The sequence below is a fragment of the Dioscorea cayenensis genome, chromosome 20 (assembly GCF_009730915.1).
Source record: "Dioscorea cayenensis subsp. rotundata cultivar TDr96_F1 chromosome 20, TDr96_F1_v2_PseudoChromosome.rev07_lg8_w22 25.fasta, whole genome shotgun sequence".
Taxonomy (NCBI): domain Eukaryota; kingdom Viridiplantae; phylum Streptophyta; class Magnoliopsida; order Dioscoreales; family Dioscoreaceae; genus Dioscorea; species Dioscorea cayenensis.
Genome location: NC_052490.1, coordinates 20,860,176 through 20,879,188, shown reverse-complemented (window position 1 = coordinate 20,879,188; position 19,013 = coordinate 20,860,176). Strand labels below are relative to the sequence as shown.

General features: G+C 37.4%; 1 pseudogene; it reads left to right on the top strand.

The window, feature by feature from the left end:
• Positions 1-1,656: 1,656 nt before the first annotated feature.
• On the top strand, positions 1,657-3,830 carry LOC120251343 (annotated as a pseudogene).
• The last annotated feature ends 15,183 nt before the right edge of the window (positions 3,831-19,013 follow it).

Here is a 19,013-nt window from a genome sequence, read left to right as displayed (position 1 = left end):
TAGTAGTTCTTCATTAGCGTCTACTCTGTCTAGTGAATGCTAGCCACCAAGGAATGTTAGTTGTCTCATAATAAACAGTGTCTTGGGCCACTAACAAATCCTACTATCGCCACTAACAAATCCTACCATCTTAACAAATTTCAAAGGCGTTTGTATGGCATGCATGGTTACTATTAGGATTGGATTGATTATGTACAATGATTTAATTCTATGCTTGGTTACACAACTATCGTAATGGGAATGAGCACTGTAGATAATCAATCATGTTATCTACTGTTAAAGAGTTGTGTTACCCCAAAAATTGGGGGGAATGAGGAGTAATGAACATTATTTATTATGAAATGACACTTTTACCCCTAGTTAAGAATTTAATTAAAATAATCTTTTATTTAAATAATTAATTACAATTATTAAAATAAACCATAATTAACATACATTTATTAATTTTAATATTTATTTAAAATAATTACTAATATGAATAAATAATTACAATTATTAAAATAAATCATAATTAACATACATTTATTAATTTTAATATTTAGTTAAAATAATTTAAAAATAATTACTAATATGAATTATTTAATATACATATGTAATTATAATAATTAAGGTGAAATGACATTTTTGCATTTAATGGATATTTAATTGTATAAAATATTTGATCTACACGTTTAATTATTATAATTAAGGTGAAATGACACTTTTACCCTTGAGAGATTTTTAATTAAATAAAAATTACTAATTTAAATAGTTAACTAAAATAATTAAAGCTAATAATGATGAAAGAGATATTCAATTTAAAAATTTAATCATGATAATCATTTTGAATAATGATATTTAAAACATTTTATAATAAATAGATTATTATTGAATAATGCTCATTATTTTATGTATAAAAATTATTTCTTTGCATTGAGGTCATTAAGGTAATTTTGCCATATCTTTTTATTTTACTTCTTTTCATTTCCAATAACACACCTTCCAACCAAACACAATTTTTATTTTCATTCCTATTGCTACATTCTTATTCTCTTTACATTTCCCATTCCTATTCCATTCCAATTCCATGAACTAAACGCCACCTTAATCCTCATCATCATAACAGATATAACGACAAATAATTATTCTTAGATGCTAATAACATCATCAAGCTTCTAATGATAACCAAATGTACATAAAAAAAATCCACAAATTTAGTTGTTCTTCACGCACGTCTGCTCTATTTGGTGAATGCTAGCCATAAACGAATTCTAGTTGTGGCCACGGTGAAAGCTGGTGCCCCCTTCTTTTACAGATATTCCACCGCTGAGACTCAAGTCCATGATGACCCTAAAGTAACACTCTTCTTCCTAGTAAAGGACTTGAATCATGGTTATAAAGTCAACCTTGGGTTCACCAAGAGGACCTCTAAGTTACTCTTTATATCTCGTTCACAAGCAAAAACCATCCATTCTTATCAAACAAGGTGTTTGAGATCCTTACCCTTTTTCTGATGAGCCAAGATCGGTTACAGCTGAAGCCATGAAGAAGATGCTAGTCGAGTGTGATTAGCTGACCATGATTGGGCAAAGTAAGCTCTGTGCTATATCTTTTGAATCCATGGTGGAGTTCAGCATGATTAGTTTGGAAATGAGAGACGTACAAGAATGCTCAAGAATGGTGAAGGAGAAGAACAGTGATGATGAGGTGAAAAAGTCATACAGCATCGCCATAGGCTGTGTGCATGTGTTGGGCGGAGAGAAACTGGTGGCGTGCGATGTGTAGCCGTACCAGTATGCAGTGTTTAACTGCCATGCAATGAGGAACAGTAAGGTGTACAATGTGGCATTGAAGGGGAATAATGGGACGAAGGTGGAGGCTGTGGTTTTGTGCCATCTTGATACGACTAAGTGGAACTAATGGGAATGGAGCACAGCTGAAGCTTTAGGAAAAAGGAAGGAGTTCCAAGAGATTAGGCTGAGCAAGAGGCAAGGAAAAGAGGTAGAGGCAGAGAACTGAAATAGAGAGAAGGAGTAGAAAGGAAGAAGTGGTAGAGGATAAGATATGAGAATCAGGGGTAAAAGATGGCAATTATCATTCCATTCCAATTGCATTCATAGATCATTCAGCTGTCTCATAACAAATTGTGTCTTGTGCTACTAACAAATCCTATCATCTTAACAAACTTCGGAGGCGTTTGAATGGCATGCATGGTTACTATTTGAATAGGATTAATTATGTATAGTGATTTAATCCTATGCTTGGTTACATGACTATTATAATGGGAATGAGTACGGTAGAAAATCATGTTATCTACAAGTAAAGAATTGTGCTAACCTAAAAATTGGGGTTAATGAGGAGAATGAACACTATTTATCAAGAAATGACACTTTTACCACTAGTTAAGATTTAATTAAATAAAAATAATTAATTTAAATAATTAATTATAATTATTAAAATAAATAATAATTAACATAAATTTACTAATTTTAATATTTACTTAAAATAATTTAAAAATAATAATTAATATAAATTATTTAATATTTAATTATAATAATTAAAGTGAAATGACATTTTTAACTTTAATGGATATTTAATTCAATAAAATAATCAATTTACACATTTAATTATTAAAATTAAAGTGAAATGACACTTTTACACTTAAGTGATATTTAATTAAATAAAAAATGTTAATTTAAATAGTTAACTAAAATAATTAAAGCTAATAATGATGAAAGAGATATTCAATTTAAAAATTTAATCATGATAATCATTTTGAATAATGATATTTAAAACATTTTATAATAAATAGATTATTATTGAATAATGCTCATTATTTTATGTATAAAAATTATTTCTTTGCATTGAGGTCATTAAGGTAATTTTGCCATATCTTTTTATTTTACTTCTTTTCATTTCCAATAACACACCTTCCAACCAAACACAATTTTTATTTTCATTCCTATTGCTACATTCTTATTCTCTTTACATTTCCCATTCCTATTCCATTCCAATTCCATGAACTAAACGCCACCTTAATCCTCATCATCATAACAGATATAACGACAAATAATTATTCTTAGATGCTAATAACATCATCAAGCTTCTAATGATAACCAAATGTACATAAAAAAAATCCACAAATTTAGTTGTTCTTCACGCACGTCTGCTCTATTTGGTGAATGCTAGCCATAAACGAATTCTAGTTGTGGCCACGGTGAAAGCTGGTGCCCCCTTCTTTTACAGATATTCCACCGCTGAGACTCAAGTCCATGATGACCCTAAAGTAACACTCTTCTTCCTAGAAAAGGACTTGAATCATGGTTATAAAGTCAACCTTGGGTTCACCAAGAGGACCTCTAAGTCACTCTTTATATCTCGTTCACAAGCAAAAACCATCCATTCTTATCAAACAAGGTGTTTGAGATCCTTACCCTTTTTCTGATGAGCCAAGATCGGTTACAGCTGAAGCCATGAAGAAGATGCTAGTCGAGTGTGATTAGCTGACCATGATTGGGCAAAGTAAGCTCTGTGCTATATCTTTTGAATCCATGGTGGAGTTCAGCATGATTAGTTTGGAAATGAGAGACGTACAAGAATGCTCAAGAATGGTGAAGGAGAAGAACAGTGATGATGAGGTGAAAAAGTCATACAGCATCGCCATAGGCTGTGTGCATGTGTTGGGCGGAGAGAAACTGGTGGCGTGCGATGTGTAGCCGTACCAGTATGCAGTGTTTAACTGCCATGCAATGAGGAACAGTAAGGTGTACAATGTGGCATTGAAGGGGAATAATGGGACGAAGGTGGAGGCTGTGGTTTTGTGCCATCTTGATACGACTAAGTGGAACTAATGGGAATGGAGCACAGCTGAAGCTTTAGGAAAAAGGAAGGAGTTCCAAGAGATTAGGCTGAGCAAGAGGCAAGGAAAAGAGGTAGAGGCAGAGAACTGAAATAGAGAGAAGGAGTAGAAAGGAAGAAGTGGTAGAGGATAAGATATGAGAATCAGGGGTAAAAGATGGCAATTATCATTCCATTCCAATTGCATTCATAGATCATTCAGCTGTCTCATAACAAATTGTGTCTTGTGCTACTAACAAATCCTATCATCTTAACAAACTTCGGAGGCGTTTGAATGGCATGCATGGTTACTATTTGAATAGGATTAATTATGTATAGTGATTTAATCCTATGCTTGGTTACATGACTATTATAATGGGAATGAGTACGGTAGAAAATCATGTTATCTACAAGTAAAGAATTGTGCTAACCTAAAAATTGGGGTTAATGAGGAGAATGAACACTATTTATCAAGAAATGACACTTTTACCACTAGTTAAGATTTAATTAAATAAAAATAATTAATTTAAATAATTAATTATAATTATTAAAATAAATAATAATTAACATAAATTTACTAATTTTAATATTTACTTAAAATAATTAAAAGTAATAACTAAAATGGATTATTTAATATACATATTTAATCATAATAATCAAAGTGAAATAACATTTTTTTCCCCTTAATGGATATTTAATTAATAAAATCATTAATTTACACATTTAATTTTTACAATTATAGTGAAATGACACTTTTACCCTTGAGAGATATTTAATTAAATAAAAATCATTAATTTAAATAGTTAACTAAAATAGTTAAAGCTAATAATAATGAAAGAGATATTTAATTTTAATATTTAATCATGATAATTATTTTGAATAATGATATTTAAAATATTTGATAAATAAATAAATTATGATTTAATATTACTCATTATTTTATATATTAAAATTATCTATTTGTTTTAAGGGCATTTAGGTAATTTTGTCATATCTTTTCATTTTACTTATTTTCATTCCCAATAACACACCTTCCAGCCAAACACAGTTTTTATTTTCATTCCTATTGCTATAGTCTTATTCTCTTTCCATTTCCCAATCCGCGAACCAAACGTAACCTTAATTATCATCACCGTAATAGATATAACAAGAAATAATTATTCTTTTATGCTAATAACATCATCAAGCTTCTAATGATAACCAAATCTACATCAAAAAATCCAAAAATTTAGTTGTTCTTCACGCGAGTTTGCTCATTCTAGTGAACGCTAGCCACAAAGAAATGCTAGTTGTGCCCCTTTCTTTTATAGATACTCTGCCACTGAGACTCAAGTCCATGATGACCCTAATGTAGCACTCCTCTTCCTAGCAAAGGACTTGAGTCTTGGTTCCAAAGTCAACCCCGGGTTTACCAAGACGGCCTCTAGGTCACTCTTTATATCTCGTTTATAGGCAAACACTATTCCATTCTCATCAAACAAGATTCTTGAGATCCTTACCCATTTTCAGGTTGTGCCAAGCTCAATTACAGCTGAAGCCATGAATAAGACGCTAGTCAAGTGTGAGGACTCGACCAGGATTAGGTAAAGTAAGCTCTGTGCTATGTTATTGTAATCCATGGTGGTGTTCAACATGATTAGTTTGGAAAATGAGAGACATGCAGGTACTCTCAAGAACGGTGAAGGAGAAGAACAGTGAGGCGTGCGATGAGCAGCTATTCCAGTATGTATTGTTTTACTACTATGCAATGAGAAACAATAAGGTGTACAATGTGGTGTTGAAGGAGAATGATGTGACGAAGATGGAGGATGTGGCTGTGTGCCATCTTGATATGACTAAATGGAACTGATGGAAATAGAGCACAACTGAAGCTTCAGGAAAAAGAGGTAAAGGCAGAGATGGGAAACAGAGAGGAGGAGTAGAAAGGAAGAAGAGGCGGAGAATAAGAGTTGAGAATCAGGGAAAAATGATGGCAATTATCATGCCATTTCAATTGCATTCATCGCTCCTATAAATGCCAAATTGAAAACGCCGTCATGAGACACTGATAAATCTAACCATATTAAAAAACTTAATCCTCATCACCATAATAGATATAACAACTAATAATTATTCTTAGATGCTAATAACATCATTAAGCTTATAATGATAACCAAACGTACATTAGAAAATCCACAAATTTAGTAGTTATTCTCTCACGTCTGCTCTGTCTGGTGAAGACTAGCCACAAAGCAATGCCAATTATTGTCGTAGTGAAAGCTAGTGTCCCCTTATTTTATAGATACTCAGCCACCCAGCCTCAAGTCCATGATGGCCCTAATGTGGCACTCTTCTTCCTATAAAAGGACTTCAGTCCTTGTTCCAAAGTCGACCTTGGGTTCACCAAGATGACATCTAGGTTACTCTTTATATCTCTTTCACATTCAAACACCATCCCATTCTCATCAAACAAGCTACTTGAGATCCTAACCCGTTTTTCGCTTGAGCCAAGTTCGGTGATAACTGAAACAATGAAGAAGACGCTAGTCATGTGTGAGGAGATGACCGTGCAAGGGGAGAGTAAGCTCTATGCTACTTCATTGGAATCCATAGTGGAGTTCAACATGATGAGCTTGGGAATGAGAGGTGTAAAACCATTCTCAACAATGGTGAAGGAGAAGAATGGTGATGCTAAGATGAAAAATAGCCATAGCGTTACTACAGGTGGTGAGTGTGTGCCATCTTAATACGACTAAGTGGAAGTGATGGCAATAAAGCACAGCTGAAGCTTCAGGGAAAAGGAAGGATTTCCAAGAGATTGGTATGAGTAAGAGGCAGGGAAAAGAGGTAGAGGCAGAGAAGAGAAACACAAGGGAGGAGTAGAGAGAAAGAATAGGTGTAGAAGAAGAGTTGAGGATTAATGAAAATAAAAGTGGAAATTATCATGCAATTAAAATTGCTTTCATAGCTCATATTGATGTCTCATAACAAACGGCGTACTACGCCACTGACAAATCTGACCATCTTAACAAACTTAATCCTCATCACCATAACAGATAGATATAACAAGTAATAATTATTCTTAAATGTTAATAACATCATCATGCATCTAAACATAACCAAGCCTATATCACAAAATCCACGAATTTGGTAGGTCTTTGTCTGTGTCCGCTTTGTCTGGAGAATGCCAGCCACAAAGGAATGCCAGTTGTGGCTGATGTGAAAGCTGGTGCTCCTTTGTTTGGTAGAGACTCTTTTAGTGTTACTCAAGTCTATGATGACTAAAAAATGGCACTTTTCTTCCTGGAAAAGGACTTCAATCCTAGTTCCAAATTCTACCTTGGGATCACTCTTTATATCTCATTCTTAGGAACACACCATCCCATTCTCATCAAACAAGATGCTTGGGATCCTAACCCATTTTCAAGTAGAGCCAAGCTCGGTAACAGCTGAAGCCATGAAGAAGACACTAATTGAGTTTGAGGACCCGGTCTTGGACGGGGAGAGTAAGCTCTATGCTACATCATTGAATCAGTGGTGGAGTTTAGCATGATGATTTTGGGAATGTGAGACATAAAAGCATGCTCAACAATGGTGAAAGAGAAGAATGGTGAAGCTAAGATGAAAAAGACCCACATTGTTGCTTGCGGTATTATTCATGTGTTGGGTGTAGAGAAGCTGGTGGCATGTCATGTGCAGCTATACCAGTACACAATATTTTACTACCATAGGATGGGGAATAGCAAGGTATAAGGTGGTGTTGAAGGGGAATGATGGGATGAAGGTGAAGGCTGTGGTTGAGTGCCATTTTGATAAGACTAAGTGAAAATGATGGCAGTAGAGCACAACTGAAGTTTCAGGAAAATGGAAGTTCCAAAAGATTTTCCTAAGGAAGAGACAATCAAGAGTGGTAGAAGTAGGGAAGGGAAACAGAGAGAAGAAGTAGAGAGTAAGAAGAGGTAGAGGAGAAGAGTTGAGCCAGGGAAAAGAGATGGTAATTATCATGCCATTCAAATTGAATTCATAGCTCATTTAGATGTCTCATAACAAACGACATCCTGCACCACTAAAAATTCCTACCATCTTAACAAACTTAATCCTCATCACCATAATAGATATAATAACTAATAATTATTCTAAGATGTTAATAACATCATCAAGCTTCTAATGATAACCAAATGCACATCATAAAATCCATGAATTTAGTAGGTATCACAAGCGTTCGCTCTGTTTGGAGAACGCCAGCAACAAAGGAATGACAGTTGTGGCAATGGCAAAAGTTGGTTCACCCTAGTTTTATAGATACTCTTTCACTGAGACTCAAGTCCATGATGAAAAAATGTAACCTTTTTTTTCCTGGAAAAGGACTTCAATGCTGGTTCCAAATTTGACCTGGAGCTAATCAAGACGACCTTCAAGTCACGCTCTATATCTCGTTCACAAGAAAACTCCATTCCATTGTAATCAAACAAGCTACTTGAGATCCTAACCCATTTTCAGGTTGAGCCAAGATTTGTAACAGCTATAGGCATGAAGAAGATCCTAGTCGATATGTAAGGACTCGGCCATAGACCGGGAGATTAAGCTTTGTGCAACGTCATTGGAATCCATGGTGGAGTTCTATATGATGAGGTTGGGAACGAGAGACGTGATTGGCATGCTCAACAATGGTAAAAGAGAAGAATAGTGATGATGAAGTGAAAAAGACCCAGAACATTGCTCTAGGCATTGTGCATGTGTTTGGCGGAAAAAAATGTTGCTGCCATGCATAGCTATACCAATACACAATGTTTAACTACCATGGGATAGGGAACTGCAAGGCACAAGGTGGCATTGAAGGGGAATTATGGCACGAAGATGAAGGTTGTGGCTGTGTGCATATTGATACGACTAAGTGGAACTGATAACAGCAGAGCACAACTAAAGCTTCAGGAAAAAGAAAGGAGTTCCAAGAGATTAGCTTGAGCAAGAGGCAAGGAAGAGAGGCAGAGAAAGAGAAGGAAAACAGAGAAGAGGAGTAGAAAGGAAGAAGATGTGGAGAAGAGTTGAGAATTAATGAAGAAAGATGGCAATTGTCATGCCATTCCAATTGCATTTATAGCTCATATAGATGTCTTATAACAAACAGCGTCATGTGACATTAACAAATCTGACCATCTTAACAAACTTAATGCTCAGCAGAAAAAAAGATATAATAATTAATAATTATTCTTAGATGCTCATAACATCATCATACTTCAAATGATACCCAAACCTACATCACAAAATCCATGAATTTAGTAGGTCTTCACGTGCGTTTGCTCTATCTGGAGAACGCCAGCCACAAAGGAATGCATAACCATGGCGAAAGCTGGTGCCCCGTCTTTTATAGATACTCTGCCACTAAGACTCAAGCCCATGATAACCCTAACACAGCACTGTTCTTCCTGGAAAGGGACTTGAGTCCTGGTTCCAAAGTCATCCTCGGGTTCACCAAGATAACCTCCGGGTCACTCTTTATATGTCATTCACAAGTAAACACCATCCATTCTCATCAAACAAGCTGCTTAAGATCCTAACCCATTTTTAGGTTGAGCCAAGCTCGGTACCAGCTGAAGCCATGAAGAAGATCATAGTCAAGTGTCAGGAGCTAGCCATGGACTGGCAGATAAGCTTTATGCTACATTATTAGAATACATGTTGGAGTTCAGCATGATGAGTTTGGGAACGAGAGACATGCAAGCATGCTCAACAGTAGTAAAAGATAAGAATGGTGATGCTGACGTGAAAAATACCCACAGCGTTGCTCTGGGCGGGGGAGTCTGTCTTGGGCGAAGAGAAGCTGGTTGGGTGCTATGCGCAACTGTGCTAGTATGCAGTGTTTAACTACCATGGGAAGGTGAACAATAAGGCATAAGCTGCCATTGAAAGGGAATGATGGGATGAAGATGGAGGCTGTGGCTTTGTACTATCTTAATACAACTAAGTAGAACTGATGCCAATGGAGCACAGGTGAAGCTTCCGGAAAAAGTAAGGAGTTCCAAGAGGTTTGCTCAAGCAAGAAGCCAGGAAGACAGGTAGAGGCAATGAAGGGATTCAGAGAAGAGGAGTGGAGAGGATGAAGAAATATAGAAGAGGAGTTGAGAATTAGGGAAAAGCGATGGCAATTATCATGCCATTCCAATTGCTTTCATAGCTCATATAGCTATCTCATAATAAACAGCATCATGCGATAGTAACAAATTCTAGCATCTTAATAAACTTAATCCACATCACCATAACAAAAGTAACAACTAATAATTATTCTTAGATGCTAATAACATCATCATTCTTCTAATGATAACCAAACCTACATCTCAAAATCAACAAATTTAGTAGGTCTTCATGCACGTCCGCTCTGTCTGGGAATTATGTCTTCTATATTCCTCTATCTGGGAATTATGTTTGTTATCTTTGTACTTGTTCTTGCATCAGTAGTTCCCCTTGTGATTCCCACCTTGTCCCCAAAATGGAAGTTAGCTAATTCTCGTCGGAAGTCAATGACTGCTTACCAGGTGGCATCGTACATCGATTGGTTCTCCCATTGGACTAGGACTCTGGTTTGGGGATTACCCTACTGCAGAATTATATGTATATCCATAACTCATGCTGGTTATTCTAGAGGCATGTGATCCACAAAGTCACGAGGTAAAGGGATGGCTTTGTCAGGATTGACACCGTGTCACCGTTTGCAATTAGAAACATGAAACAAATTGTGGAATCATGAGCTAGAGAATTAACTAGCCTAAATGTAACTAGCCCAATCATTGGATGGATTTGAAATAGCCCATAGAAGTGCTTGGAGAGTTTGTGAGTTTTGTGGTGACTAGAAATTGGGCATTGATGATACGGATGGAAACAGAGGTAGACCCAATCATCAATGTTGAAGGAAACTTTTGTCTAGCCTGAATTTTCCTGGTTTCTCATACATGTTTGGGCTCATCGGAGATTGTATTGCAATATGTAGTGAATATTAGATTGACAAACCAGGATGTATTGTAATGCCACTCTGCCTAATACAGGAAACAAAACCAATGGTGGGGATGGTAACTGGAAAAATATTAGAGATGGTCTTCAAGATATCTGTTGAGCACTTCAACCTGACCGTCAGTATGATGATGATATGCACTACTCATTGCCAAGACCATCCCTTGAAACTTGAATAACTCTTGCTAAAAGGAGCTTAGAAACAGAGGATCTTTGTTAGATACAATGTTTGATGGTATACCATGAAGCCGAAACTATGTCATGAGCAAAAATCTTTGCCACTTGTGGTAATGTAATTTATGATCCCATAGCCGAAAAATGTGCATGTTTTGTTAAGTGATCAACAATGCCCAAAATTGTGTATTTTCCTACCAACGATTATAAATGAATGATAAAATCCAAAGAGATTGAATCCCATATCATCCTGGGAATCAGTAGCGGTTGCAAGAGACCCTGTGGTGCTCTATTAAACGGCTTCACTGTTTGGCAAACCGCTCATTTAGAAATAAAGTCACGTACTGTCTGTCAAATTCACTACCAATAAAAAATATTGGAAATGCATGCAAGGGTTCTCTACACCCCAGCATGGCCGCCTGATGGAGAATTGTGATACTCATTGAGGAGGATAGTCTGCAAAGCTGACACAATCCGTGAAGAATATCAATTAATCATGAATTGTATAATGAGGGTGATCAACATGAAAATCTCTAATTGTCTCATAAAATGTCTTCAAAGTTTTCCCATAAAGTTGTCAAAGGTCTGGATTCTGCGAGAAGTGAGTTGAAGGTGACTAGATCCCGTCATGACAGCATGTCAGCCGGGCCATTTTGAACACCGGGTGTATACTCAATGATGAATTCATAGAAAACAATTTAGTTATCCACCGTTGATGCTCGGGAGTCAGTATGGTTTAGGTGAGAAGCGACTTCAGACTTTGGGGATCAGTTTTCATTGTGAGCCTTTGACCAAGGAGGTAATGTGAAACACGGTAATAATTTTGAACTTCAGACCTCTTTAGATTTTTGTGCATGCAATAGGGGTAAAATAGTTATTTAGCACCAGTGTCTTTATTGCATGATTGCACAATGGCTTCTGTGTGAAATCCAACCAAAACCGGATGCAATTCAATCATTTGGACCATTTCTTATTTATTCTTTTAGTAGATGGGCAAAATGGTATATTATCATTTCCAAAAAAAATGTGAGAGAAAATCTATCTGGCTTCTTCTTCTTTAGAAAATCTCTGGTAATTGATTTCGCTAACCGATTGCAGTGAACCAAAGCCTGAAAAATCTTCATATCTTACTCTTGAATTCAGTAGGAGCTTTGATCTGAGTTTTTATCCTGTATATTGTTCATATTTCATCGTACTTGATTATTTGAAAACCTAGATTGAACTCACAACGTATGCTTGATGTGTGGGAGATAATGGGCTTAAAATGAAGCCATTGATCTTGTGATTCTTTGTTGTTGATGATTGTAAAGAAATTTTCATGTTTAATGCTGTAAAATTGAGAGAAATTGTTATGGTCGGGTTTACTATAAAAATTCTTAGTTACTGTACCAATCCCAATTTTACTGTAACACCCGTTAAACTTAGTTGTTTTTTAGAATTCTTTGGTTTTGAGTGAAGCTCAAACCCGTAGGAATTCATTGAGAATCTTGGAAGCCAGTCTTGAGTCAACCCTAGGATCGAGTTAGTGTTTCATGACATTTATAACTTAGGATTTCATGTTTATCATTTTGTGTAATTCTTGGTGCTTGTTTGTGCTTGTGTTAGCTGGTTAGGTTGTGAAAGCTCGTCACGAGCAGGTGGAGGAGTAGCGAGTCTAAGGCTTTCTCACCTAAGTTTTGAGTGAGGTTTAGATTGGATAATTCTCTTGAAATATCACTTGTGGCTTTTCATGGTTTTGATTACAATTTTTCTGGGGTTTTATTATATTAAAACAATGTTTTGATAAATCTCTATATGCATACAATACTTGTGTTTTACATTTATGTGGAACGATGCTCATTCCTTGCATGTGAACATCATCTTGGTTTTTAACCAATTGTTAAATTGTTATGATTTATATTATTGTTACACCTACTGGTGGTTGATGGTGATGGGTTTGTAACCCACCTGCTACAGTAGGGGGTCCCCACAGGCCAGCTTATAGAGATGGTGCGGAGGGCCTGGTTTTGCTTATCCATCTCAGGTGGCACTTAGAGCCCTAACTGGATGATGCATCAGGATTCTAGAGTCACCATACAAAACCGGTGGGTCAATGTCAAGGACATGAGGACCTTGACAGCTCTGAGCTTAGTCGGGCCATGGCTACAGCTTAGAGGGTTTTCTAGAACATTCATCAACTTACTGTTATGCAGTATATTATTTGAGACTTCTTGATTATTATGAAAAAAAGAGTTTCTTTCAATGTTCCTTCTTATGTTTGAAATGAATGAATTTAATGAAGAGTTTAATAGCATGATGTTTTATAACTCATATTATTGTTGAAAAGGATTGTTTTGAAAGTGGAACCCTAATTTGAGGCAAATGTATCATTTTTAATGGTTATGGATTTAATCAAAATATATACAGGTTATGAAAATTATCATATCTTTCAAAATTTGTGTACTTATGAAAAAGCTTAATTGTTGATGTTTATTGTACTCGCTTTGATATTCTTTTATTATTGCTCTAACCCACTCACTGAGTAGCTCTTGTTAGTCACCCTCTCTCCTCCATTCCAGGTTTTAGATTCTAGAGGCCCCTGGAGAGGTGGAGTGTTGGGCATGTCTCCTATTGTTCATCTTTCTTCATCTATAGTCTTGTATATGTGTATCTTTGGGCATGTTTGCATTATATAAACTACATGGATCCACAAGCATTTTTTTTGGTTTTTAAAACTAGTACTATTGATGCTTGTTCTACTTTTTTGAAAAAATTGGTTGTATAATGTCTTTTTTAACTCTTGAATTCCTTTTACCCTGTTGTTGAGTGTGTAGCATCCTCTATGTATAATTATACTCCATAGGCTTGGATATTCTTATATGTGGTTTTTGTTCAGAATTGTGAAAATTCAGGTTTTTGTCAGCCATGCGTCAACTCGAGGGTTGAGTGCCATAAGTGTCCCTCCTCAAGTTATCACGGTAGTTGTCGTGTGTTGGGCCCATGGATTAGGGTGTGAAAGGTAATGTCTCAACTTACGGATGGCTTCTGTCATGGCATACATCTCCTGTGCATAAACTGAGGCAGTTTGTAATCTTGGTGATAATTGTTTATTAAAGTTGGAAATTAGATGTTTTCCCTGAGTCAACACTGCACTGATGCTAGAGCTCGAAGCATCAGTCTGTATAATGATTGGGAGGCTAAAAAGTAGGCATCGGCAGTATAGGAGCTTGTACAAGTGCATCCTTTAATTTCTAGTAGGTAATTCTAGCTAATGGACTGCAAACAAAAGCATTCTATCTGAGTAGATCTACGAGATGTGCAGTAATTGAGGAATGATAAGACACAAATTGACAGTAATAACCGGTAAGTCCAAGGAAGCTCAGCAATATTTTGATGGATTCCAGAATCAGCGAAGATTGGATGGTCAAAAGTTTCTCTTAGTCAATAACAACACCTTTGCTCGAAATCCTATGGCCCAAGTAGCCAATCTCTGAACATCCAAATTCATGTTTGGTCAATTTGGTGAATAGAAGACGAGAATGAAGCAAAGTTAATACAATGTGCAAATGCTCCATATGTGTCCATGACGGACTATAAATTAAAATATCATCAAATTTAAAAGATAAGAGAGAACCTTCGGTGTGTTTGGCGGAGGATGGTGTTCATCAAGGCCTAAAATGTCAATGGCACGTTGGAGAGACCGAATGACATCACAAGGAATTTATAATACCCTTCATGTGTACGGAACGTCGTCTTCTCAACATCGTTGGGGTGGATATTAACCTAGTGATAACCTGCATAGAGATCCAAATTAGAGAAGATACATGTGCTCATCAAGATATATGTTCTAATGAGCTCATTAAGGATTTTGTCGACCATTGGGATAGGGAAACAACCTTAGAGAGTAATGTCGTTGAGTGCACGGTAGTCCACACAAAATCACTATGAGTCATCCTTCTTAACCAACAGGACCGGGGATGAGAAATAGCATGTGCTCAGCCGAACGATTCCATAATGAAGCATTTCATTGACCAATTTCTCCATTTCAAACTTTTGGAAGTGTGGGTTGCAGTACGGCCGTATATTGATAAGAGATGATTTAGGAAATAGCTGAATTCGGTGATGCAAGTTCTGCAGTAGTGGTGATCCAGAGGGAGTGGTGAAGATATCATCCTATAGGAAGAGAAGGACTTGCAATTGAGTTATGAACTTAGCTAGGATGTCTGACACAAATTTGGGTGTTGGTTGTGGTATCTCGGGCTCTATAGTAAGATGGAAGTATTGGGCTATGCCCAAATTGCCCCGTTTCTTGATTAAACATGATGATGAAATGTAATTGTAATGAGCTTGTTTAACCCCGTGAAGTCTAATCCGCTAATGAAACTAATCAAATTCCATCCATAATTTGTGGCAATCAGAAAGTATTGGCCCTAACTACACCATCCATTGGATGCCGAGTACCACATCAGCACCGTTTATTGGAAGCTGTTGTAAGTCAACATGAAATGAAGTCTAGTTAATCTTCAAGGGGACTCGAACGTAGGTACTGCCATAGGTTACTATTTTACCATTTTTGTACACGGTGGTGTGTGGACGGTTGAACTGGTAATCCTAAGTGTGACACAAACCATATTTGAATAAAATTGTTAGTAGAGCCTCCATCGACCAATATAACCATTTCCCGCCCTTTTAGTGATTCGGTGAACTTGAGTGTAGCCAGCACCATCTGTCCGGTGAGTGCATGAAAGGAGATACATAGTGTGTCTTGCTATTGCACATTAGGAGGGTAAGACATTTGTTCTTCCTCTCATGTCTCCGCAACCATTTCGCTATTGTCATCCAGTTTCGCCAGGAGAGAGAGAAAGCGTGAAGGTCGACAGCGATGCCTTAGTGTAAATTTAGACTCACTATTATAACACAACCTTTTTTTTTGTCTTGCCTTAATCTCCACAGGAGTTAATCTTTTGATGGGTAATGTGATTGTTTTTCTGCTTCCTGAAGATGGTGTTGGTGAAGGATTGCCAGGTTTCGAAGTTATCCGTCGTAGATGGTTCATTTGGTTGGTGTTGCATTTGTCTTCCACCAACTTCACCATCCCCATGGCATCATGCAGAGTAGGAGGTTTTAAGAGAAAGAGCTATCTTTGTATGTCTTCCCGGAGGCCTAAAAGAAAGCAATTAAGAAGATTGTGTTGGCTAAGACCTGGAATCCTAGTTGACAAGCATTTAAATTCGTTAAGGTAGGTGGCAACCGACGATGTCTATTTAAGTTTATATAGCTGAGCTTTATCATTGATAAAGGAGGAGGGATGAAATCGGAGTTCCAGTTGCGGAGAAAATTCCTTCCAATTTGTTAATTGTCCCATCGAGTACTATTGGAGTGTTAGTCCTGTCATGTAAAACACCACTATTGTGAGTTTTTGGTCAGCTGGTATTTGGAGATAAGTCAAAAATTGTTCGATTTGGCAAACTCATCCCAAAATATTGTCCCCATTGAAGGATGGAACTTCAAGTTTAGGCAACCTTTGAGTAGTGGTAAAACCCGCCGTCAATTAGATCATCATGTATGATTGAGAGATAACTAAGGATGGTGTTACCAGAAATAGCAACAAGGGTGGTGGAGTTGTTGGTTTGTCTAACCTAGCTATCTTCGGCATCATCTCTGCCACGGCAGATTGTTTTAAGGTGAGAGATTTTTGAATCGTCTCAAATGATTCGGCATGTGATTTTTGTACTATCTCAAATGTGTTTGCATGTAGTTGGACTATAGAATAGAAGGAGTCAAACTTCGAGGGAACGGAATCATGGCTTGAGAGCTGTTCGACCATTCCTGTCAGCTATTCCTCTAGCTCTAGTGAGATGCTAATAACATCATTATGCTTCTAATGATAACCAAACCTACATCACAAAATCCACAAATTTAGTAGGTCTTTGCGCATGTTTTCTTTGTTTGGGAATTACGTTTGTCATCTTTGTGCTTGTTCTTACATTAGGAACCTGAAGCACTTGGCTTTTCAGGTGCTCAAGGTGAAGCTTGGGAGAGATCTAATTTGCCATTTCCTCCCAGAGCACCATGCTATGTGGAGTGTTAGCAACTAGGACATTGGCACGTCCGTATATGGGTGTAAACCGCAAGTGCATGGGTGTCGAAGTAATAATCCAAGATGAGTGGCTATCGTATCCACAGAGAGTAGGGAATAAAGACACTTAAGTTGTTTCTTAACTAATGTGCAAGATGAATACTGATAAGTGTGACAAAATATGAAATAAGGAAAATAAAAACAATAAGATAGAGGGCACAAGTAAAGGAGAAGGTAAGGTAATCGATAAAGATGGGGTACCCGGATATTGATCCGCCTAGGATAATCATTTCAAGTGCAAGAAGCCTCTATTATACTTCCTAATTGATGTAACAATGAGTCATGGAAATCCTTAAATACATGATCCCAAATCTAAGATCAACCATGCCTAACTCTATATATATCCCGGAGGAGAGATTGAATAACCTCTCAACCTCGCACTCGCATAAAATTGCAATGAGCTCTAGGGATTCCAAGTGATAAACCCTATTCCTATGTATAGACCTAACCCTTTGGTCCAGGTGGAAGATCCCTAGCCACAATTAAGCCCTAGGTGCTAAAATCACTTCAACGCTTCACTCTGTTGTACTCACAACTAAGCCCCAGCGGAAGGTCATCCCTTAGCCAATTCACTCTACTATGGCCGCAAAGAACTCTTGGAACATGGAGGTAGGATAGATCACACGGGAGGGAAAGGGGACGCTCCGCTACCTCTCGAATCACCCTCTCAACCCTCTCCAATCTAGCTTTGTCTAACTCTCATGGTGTGTTACTCACTCACAAGAGTTACCAAGAAGAACTCTCAACCCTAGTGTCACTCTAGGGGAGTATTCATACAATCAAGTCTCTAAGATTGTAACTTACAATAAACAACAATTAATTGAAAGCATAATAAAGAGGTTCAATAAAACGAATACATCCTAGGGTTCACAAATACCCAAGTACCCACTAGGGGTTTAGCTCTCCATGGAGCTAGATACAATCAATGAAATCGAATGTAAAAACAAAGCATTCATAGAAAACCCCCTCGTTAGTCGTGGCGATGGTCTTGTGGAGAGCCCTCTACTCGTCGCAAGGGTCCTTTTGTCGGGCCTAGGATACACCTCACCGGATTGGTGTCGACGAAAGCTCTCCCACTAACCTTCTTTCAAACGGCGCTTGATGTCAGAGCCGTAGAACCTCTCCAAAGCCCTAGCCAATACCTCTCAAAACCCTAGCCGCCGTCCTCTCTCAAGTTGGGGAAATGATAGAGAAAAGAATGCTGAAATCGGGGCTGAAATCGACTTATAAAGTGCTGGAATCGGGAATCCACACGCCCATGTGGGAGCCCCTGTGGATTTTTCACTGCAGTAGTGGAAATTTCCACTGCCTGTGTGGATTCTCTGCTTTTCTTTGCTTTTCTCGACCGGTCAGTAAGCAATCTTCGCTGCGATATTTTTTTACTACGATGATTTTCTACAATACCGCTACATGATCTTGGCCTGAAATACTCCCGAATCCATACTTTCATCTAGGTAACGTAAACAGGCACACATTTACGTCGTGCATCGCCTTGCTTCTTTAATAACAAACATGTTGGTAGAGATCTTGCTCTATATGCACAAGTCGGAATGCTTGAATGTGATTGCCCTTGTGCCCCTCTAAATAGTTGTGCTAACTCGAGTACGAGGAGGTTGGCACACATTCCTGCATCTGGAACCCGACCTATGTCTTCGCGTTTGAACCTTAGCTGGATTTCCTCCAAATTAGTGCATTACGACCCACGTTGGGTTCTTTCTCTCATAATCGGCGTCACAACCCTACCTGCATAAAAGTAACATAAATACACCCATATTAGCGTTAAAACCCGAGAAAAAGTAATGCTCAACATAAGGAAAGAACACTTCACATTCCTATCACACAAGCACTTATCAAACTCCCCCACACTTAAGCTTTTGCTTGTCCTCAAGCAAAAATTAAACAATTATGTGCATGGATGAAG